We start from the raw sequence: 7,179 nt of genomic DNA on the forward strand, positions 1-7,179 counted from the left end.
CGAGTTCCTGTGCTCTCTCTCTCTCAGGTGTCCAGAGTTCAGTCTTGGCCAGTTGGATCATTGACTGGTTCGGTCAAGTTTATCCTTAGTCCTGTTCTCTAGCTGAGTGGCTGAGTGAGTCTCCCTCACTCTCTAAGCTTAGAAGCCCCTGTTCTTCCCAACAGAGGCCGTGTGGGCGTCCCAGTGTGGAACACCCTCCACCCTTCTTCCCACTTCCAGACTGGGACTGTCCCTGGCAGTTGTGGTTGTGAGCTCTGCTGTTGGCATCACAAATGAGAGCTGTTCTAGGAAGGACCTGGGCTTGTCTCCTGGGCTTGTTGAGATCCAGCCCCTCATTCTCGGGCAGACCGCAGCAGACCAGCCCTGACCTAGGACAGCTGAAATGAGGAAATGTTCCCTTCACATTTGGCCCTTTTTTGGTAATGGATAAGAGAGAAAATGGAAACTCACTTACCTGCTTTCAAGGTAGGGTGAAGACAATCAATGTTCTCACCATCTCAGGAGATGGATGGAGATGAATATAGGAAGAACATCTAGGAAGCCTAGGAAGAACATCTGAAGGGGGATTTGAGTTCCATTAGCCCAGGATTTCTCCTGATTGACTTCCTTTTTTAGAGAGTAGAGCCTAGATGGGTGACAGAGCCAGGCCAACAGTGGACCTTTACTATGACCAGAAAAGCTGGAGGACCTGGATCGTTCAGTTTCCAATCTTGTAGCTGGACATCCTCAAGATGGGGAAGCCCAGAAAAAGGATATGTTTCATAGACAGTGAGGCTTGCCTAGATGGAGCCTCTGATTTGCAACTATTTGAATTTGTTAAAAATCCATATTTTGGAAGCCTCCTTATCTTAGAGGCAGAAGTGCTCTGAAGGGGTTCCTGAGAAGAGGACTGCCTGGTTGGTGGGTGCAGATACTGGGCTGACAATAGAACTTTGCTTTGCACTTCATAATTAAAATCCGGAACGATTGATTTCTTAGAAATTTTGAGTTGATTTTCTTGTGCTTCCATGTGGAGGAGACAGGGATCCTGACCTCAACAAAGAAAGATAGCTCCATTCAATCCTGCCCACAGTTTGAGGGATATATACTTTGATTTGCAGTAAAATACACATAATACAGAAATGTACCATTAGTGACATTTTGTACACTCACAGTGTTGTGCAGCTATCACTAGTGTCTAGTTGCAGAAATAAAAAATCAGCTCATTGGGCTGAAATCAGAGTGTTGGCAGGACCATACTTCCTATGGAGGCCCTAGGGGAGAATCCGTTCCTTGCCTCTTTCAGCATTTTTTTTTTTTTTTTTTTTTTAATTGCTGGTATTTCATTACCTGTGGCTGCATTAGTCTAGTCTAGGCCTCCATGGTCACCTCAGGGTCCCATGGTCGTCATCTGTGTGTATCTAATCTCCTCTCTTATAAAGATATTTCTGATTGGATTTAGGGCCCACTCACATAATCCAGGATAATCTCCCCATTTTAAGATCAACTTAATCACCTAAGTAATTGTTATGGGTTGTGTCTCCCCCACTCCCCGCCCCTAAATTCATATGTTGAAGTCCTAACCCCCAGTACCTCACAATGTGACCTCATTTGTAAATTGGGTCATTATAGATGTACTTAGTTAATGTGAGGTTATGCTGGAATTGTGTGGGACCCTGATCCAATCTGACTGGTGTCCTTATGAAAAGACATGTGTCACATGAAGAGGCAGACACATACAAAAGTACAACAATGTGAAGAATCAGGGAGAATGCCGTCTACTTCAGGCTACCAGAAGCTAGAAAACAGGAATGGGACAGATTCTCCCTCAGAGCCTTAGAAGAAACCAACTCTGCTGACACCCTGATTTCAGACTTGTACCTCAGATAAAACAAATGTATTATCTGTTTAAGCCACCCAGTTTGTGGTGCTTTGTTACAGTAGCCCTAGGAAACTAAAACAGTAACATTTACAGGTTCTAGTAATTAGGACCTAATATCTTTGGGTGGCCATTATTCAGTCTGCTACAAAGAAAGAATCTGTTTCCTTGACTTTTCCAGCTTCTAGAGACTGTGCACATTCCTTGGCTGGTAGCCCCTTCCTCCAGCTTCTAAGACCGTCCCTAAACCATTGCTTTCATCATGTCTCCTCTCTTACTTTGACCCTCCTCCCTCCCTTTTTTTTTTTAAGCATCTTTACTGGAGTATAATTGCTTTACAATGTTGTGTTAGTTTCTGCTGTATAACAAAGTGAATCAGCTATACGTATACATATATCCCCATATCCCCTCCCTCTTGTGTCTCCCTCCCACCCTCCCTATCCCACCCCTCTAGGTGGTCACAAGGCACCGAGCTGATCTCCCTGTACTATGCAGCTGCTTCCCACTGGCTATCTGTTTTACATTTGGCAGTGTATATATGTCCATGCCACTCTCTCACTTCATCCCAGCTTACCCTTCCCCCTCTCCATGTCCTCAAGTCCATTCTCTACATCCGTGTCTTTATTCCTATCCTGCCCCTAGGTTCCTCAGAACCATTTTTTAAAATAGATTCCATATATATGTGTTAGCATACCATATTTGTTTTTCTCTTCTGACTTAATTTGCTCTGTATGACAGACTCTAGGTCCATCCACCTCACTACAAATAACACAATTTCGTTTTTTTTTATGGCTGAGTAATATTCCATTGTATATATGTGCCACATCTTTATCCATTCCTCTGTCGATGGACACTTAGGTTGCTTCCATGTCCTGGCTACTGTAAATAGAGCTGCAATGAACATTGGGGTACATGTGTCCTTTTGAATTATGGTTTTCTCAGGGTATATGCCCAGTAGTGGGATTGCTGGGTCATATGGTAGTTCTATTTTTAGTTTTTTAAGGAACCTCCATACTGTTCTCTACAGTGGCTCTATGAATTTACATTCCCACAAAAGGGCAGGAGGGTTCCCTTTTCTCCACACTCTCTCCAGCATTTATTGTTTGTAGATTTTTTGATGATGGCCTTCTGACCGGTGTGAGGTGATACCTCATTGTGGTTTTGATTTGCATTTCTCTAATGATTAATGATGTTGAGCATGTTTTCATGCATTTGTTGGCCATCTGTATGTCTTCTTTGGAGAAATGTCTATTTAGGTCTTCTGCTCATTTTTGGATTGGGTTGTTTGTTATTGTGATATTGAGCTGCATGGGCTGCTTGTATATTTTGGAGATTAATCCTTTGTCAGTTTCTTTGTTTGCAAATATTTTCTCCCTTTCTGAAGGATGTCTTTTCGTCTTGTTTATGGTTTCCTTTGCTGTGCAAAAGCTTTTAAGTTTCATTAGGTCCCATTTGTTTATTTTTGTTTTTATTTCCCTTATTCTTGGAGGTGGGTCAAAAAAGATCTTGCTGTGATTTATGTCATGGAGTGTTCTGCCTATGTTTTCCTCTAAGAGTTTTATAGTGTCTGGCCTTACATTTAGGTCTTTAATCCATTTTGAGTTTATTTTTGTGTATGGTATTAGGGAGTGTTCTAATTTCATTCTTTTACATGTAGCTGTCAAGTTTTCCCAGCACCATTTATTGAAGAGGGTATCTTTTCTCCACTGTTTAGTCTTGCCTCCTTTATCAAAGATAATGACCATAGGAGCATGGGTTTATGTCTGGACTTTCTATCCTGTTCCACTGATCTATATTTCTGTTTTTGTGCCAGTACCATACTGTCTTTACTGTAGTTTTGTAGTATAGCCTGAAGTCCGGGAGTCTGATTCCTCCAGCTCTGTATTTCTTTCTCAACATTGCTTTGGCTGTTTGGGATCTTTTGTGTTTCCATACAAATTGTGAAATTTTTTGTTCTACTTCTGTGAAAAATGCCATTGGGAGTTTGATAGAGATTGCATTGAATCTGTAGATTGCTTTGGGTAGTATAGTCATTTTCACAATTTTTTTTTACATCTTTATTGGAGTATAATTGCTTTACAATGGTGTGTTAGTTTCTGCTTTATAAAAAGTGAATCAGTTATACATATACATATGTTCCCCTATCTCTTCCCTCTTGCGTCTCCCTCCCTCCCACCCTCCCTATCCCACCCCTCCAGGCGGTCACAAAGCACCGAGCTGATCTCCCTGTGCTATGCGCCTGCTTCCCACTAGCTTTCTACCTTACGTTTGGTAGTGTATATATGTCCATGCCTCTCTCTCGCTTTGTCACAGCTTACTCTTCCCCCTCCCCATATCCTCAAGTCCATTCTCTAGTAGGTCTGTGTCTTTATTCCTGTCTTACCCCTAGGTTCTTCATGACATTTTTTTTTCTTAAATTCCATATATATGTGTTAGCATACGGTATTTGTCTTTCTCCTTCTGACTTACTTCACTCTGTGTGACAGACTCTAGGTCTATCCACCTCATTACAAATAGCTCAATTTCGTTTCTTTTTATGTCTGAGTAATATTCCATTATATATATGTGCCACATCTTCTTTATCCATTCATCCGATGATGGACACTCAGGTTGTTTCCATCTCCGGGCTATTGTAAATAGAGCTGCAATGAACATTTTGGTACATGACTCTTTGAATTATGGTTTTCTCAGGGTATATGCCCAGTAGTGGGATTGCTGGGTCATATGGTAGTTCTATTTTTAGTTTTTTAAGGAACCTCCATACTGTTCTCCATAGTGGCTGTACCAAATCACATTCCCACCAGCAGTGCAAGAGTGTTCCCTTTTCTCCACACCCTCTCCAGCATTTATTGTTTCTAGATTTTTTGATGATGGCCATTCTGACTGGTGTGAGATGATATCTCATTGTAGTTTTGATTTGCATTTCTCTAATGATTAATGATGTTGAGCATTCTTTCATGTGTTTGTTGGCAGTCCGTATATCTTCTTTGGAGAAATGTCTATTTAGGTCTTCTGCCCATTTTTGTATTGGGTTGTTTGTTTTTTTGTTATGGAGCTGCATGAGCTGCTTGTAAATTTTGGAGATTAATCCTTTGTCAGTTGCTTCTTTTGCAAATATTTTCTCCCATTCTGAGGGCTGTCTTTTGGTCTTGTTTATGGTTTCCTTTGCTGTGCAAAAGCTTTTAAGTTTTATTAGGTCCCATTTGTTTATTTTTGTTTTTATTTCCATTTCTCTAGGAGGTGGGTCAAAAAGGATCTTGCTGTGATTTATGTCATAGAGTGTTCTGCCTATGTTTTCCTCTAAGAGTTTTATAGTGTCTGGCCTTACATTTAGGTCTTTAATCCATTTTGAGCTTATTTTTGTGTATGGTGTTAGGGAGTGATCTAATCTCATTCTTTTACATGTAGCTGTCAAGTTTTCCCAGCACCACTTATTGAAGAGGCTGTCCTTTCTCCACTGTACATTCCTGCCTCCTTTATCAAAGATAAGGTGACCATATGTGCATGGGTTTATCTCTGGGCTTTCTATCCTGTTCCATTGATCTGTCTTTCTGTTTTTGTGCCAGTACCATACTATCTTGATTACTGTAGCTTTGTAGTATAGTCTGAAGTCAGGGAGCCTGATTCCTCCAGCTCCGTTTTTCGTTCTCAAGATTGCTTTGGCTATTCGGGGTCTTTTGTGTTTCCATACAAATTGTGAATTTTTTTGTTCTAGTTCTGTGAAGAATGCCAGTGGTAGTTTGATAGGGATTGCATTGAATCTGTAGATTGCTTTGGGTAGTAGAGTCATTTTCACAATGTTGATTCTTCAAGTCCAAGAACATGGTATATCTCTCCGTCTATTTGTATCATCTTTAATTTCTTTCATCAGTGTCTTATAATTTTCTGAATACAGGTCTTTGTCTCCTTAGGTAGGTTTATTCCTAGATATTTTATTCTTTTTATTGCAATGGTAAATGGGAGTGTTTTCTTGATTTCACTTTCAGATTTTTCATCATTAGTATATAGGAATGCCAGAGATTTCTGTGCATTAATTTTGTATCCTGCTACTTTACCAAATTCATTGATTAGCTCTAGTAGTTTTCTGGTAGCGTCTTTAGGATTCTCTATTTATAGTATCACGTTGTCTGCAAACAGTGACAGCTTTACTTCTTCTTTTCTGATTTGGATTCCTTTTATTTCCTTTTCTTCTCTGACTGCTGTGGCTAAAACTTCCAAAACTATATTGAATAAGAGTGGTGAGAGTGGGCAACCTTGTCTTGTTCCTGATCTTAGTGGAAATGCTTTCAGTTTTTCACCATTGAGGATGATGTTGGCTGTGGGTTTGTCATATATGGCCTTTATTATGTTGAGGAAAGTTCCCTCTATGCCTACTTTCTGCAGGGTTTTTATCATAAATGGGTGTTGAATTTTGTCGAAAGCTTTCTCTGCATCTATTGAGATGATCATACGGTTTTTCTCCTTCAATTTGTTAATATGGTTTATCACGTTGATTGATATTTGTATATTGAAGAATCCTTGCATTCCTGGAATAAACCCCACTTGATCATGCTGTATGATCCTTTTAATGTGCTGTTGGATTCTGTTTGCTAGTATTTTGTTGAGGATTTTTGCATCCATGTTCATCAGTGATATTGGCCTGTAGTTTTCTTTCTTTGTGACATCTTTGTCTGGTTTTGGTATCAAGGTGATGGTGGCCTTGTAGAATGAGTTTGGGAGTGTTCCTCCCTCTGCTATATTTTGGAAGAGTTTGAGAAGGATAGGTGTTAGCTCTTCTCTAAATGTTTGATAGAATTCACCTGTGAAGCCGTCTAGTCCTGGACTTTTGTTTGTTGGAAGATTTTAAATCACAGTTTGAATTTCAGTGCTTGTGGTCGGTCTGTTTATATTTTCTTTTTCTTCCTGGTTCGGTCTTGGAAGGTTGTGCTTTTCTAAGAATTTGTCCATTTCTTCCAGGTTGTCCATTTTATTGGCATAGAGTTGCTTGTAGTAATCTTTCATGATCCTTTGTATTTTTGCAGTGTCAGTTGTTACTTCTCCTTTTTCATTTCTAATTCTATTGATTTGAGTCTTCTCCCTTTTTTTCTTGATGAGTCTGGCTAATGGTTTATCGATTTTGTTTATCTTCTCAAAGAATCAGCTTTTAGTTTTATTGATCTTTGCTATTGTTCCTTCATTTCTTTTTTATTTATTTCTGATCTTATTTTTATGATTTCTTTCCTTCAGCTAACTTTGGGCTATAAACTTCCCTCTTAGAACTGCTTTTGCTGCATCCCATAGGTTTTGGGTCATCATATCTCCATTGTCATTTGTTTCTAGGT

Source organism: Monodon monoceros, unplaced genomic scaffold, assembly GCF_005190385.1.
Source record: "Monodon monoceros isolate NGI ecotype Baffin Bay Population unplaced genomic scaffold, NGI_Narwhal_1 Super_Scaffold_3, whole genome shotgun sequence".
NCBI classification, from domain to species: Eukaryota; Metazoa; Chordata; class Mammalia; order Artiodactyla; family Monodontidae; genus Monodon; species Monodon monoceros.